The sequence below is a fragment of the Nanorana parkeri genome, unplaced genomic scaffold (genome assembly GCF_000935625.1).
Source record: "Nanorana parkeri isolate BGI_ZX_2015 unplaced genomic scaffold, ASM93562v1 scaffold2279, whole genome shotgun sequence".
Taxonomy (NCBI): Eukaryota; Metazoa; Chordata; class Amphibia; order Anura; family Dicroglossidae; genus Nanorana; species Nanorana parkeri.
Genome location: NW_017308547.1, coordinates 84,410 through 84,959, shown reverse-complemented (window position 1 = coordinate 84,959; position 550 = coordinate 84,410). Strand labels below are relative to the sequence as shown.

At 56.7% G+C, this 550-nt stretch overlaps 1 protein-coding gene across 1 annotated transcript in view; it reads right to left on the bottom strand.

Moving 5' to 3' along the window:
• CEP112 (centrosomal protein 112) overlaps positions 1 to 550 on the bottom strand; it is a gene marked incomplete at its 3' end in the record, with an annotated part of 145,596 nt that overhangs the window by 95,673 nt on the left and 49,373 nt on the right. The gene's annotated exons all lie outside the window — the stretch shown is intronic.

Genomic DNA, 550 nt, shown 5'->3' with positions numbered 1-550 from the left:
CACTGTCATGTGCCGGACTCGCACCTCCAGTTCCTTTACCGTGTGTGTCTGGAAGAGAGGGGCCCATCACACGTCATTCATTCCCACCTCCATCTTACCTCCTCCGCCTAGATCTGTGCCAAGTGTACCACTGGCAGAGAATACACCATGGGGCCAATAGCACTGTTCTGCTGGACCTCTGACATTCTACATTGACCCAGACTGCTTAAAGGAGAACTATGGGCTCAGTGTTTTCCCCCATAGTTCTCCTTAGGGTAACGGGAGGACACAAACTAGCGTCCTCCCGTCACCCTAAGCTCAGTATATAGGGAGCTACAGCTCGCTCAGCTTCACCCGCCCCTCCCCCGTCCGTTCCGCCAGTCAGCGCTGGCGGATCGGAGCGGGGAGAGGGGAATCCAGCCCCTCCCCTGTCACGGCAGAGAGCCGTGACAGGATCGAGAGGTGAGCGAGCGCCGGTATGTGTTCGCTCACCTCCCGATCTACTGAGCCGACCTGTGACAGTCTCATTGTCACAGGTCGGCTAGAACTATGAGGTGAGTGAAAATCACTC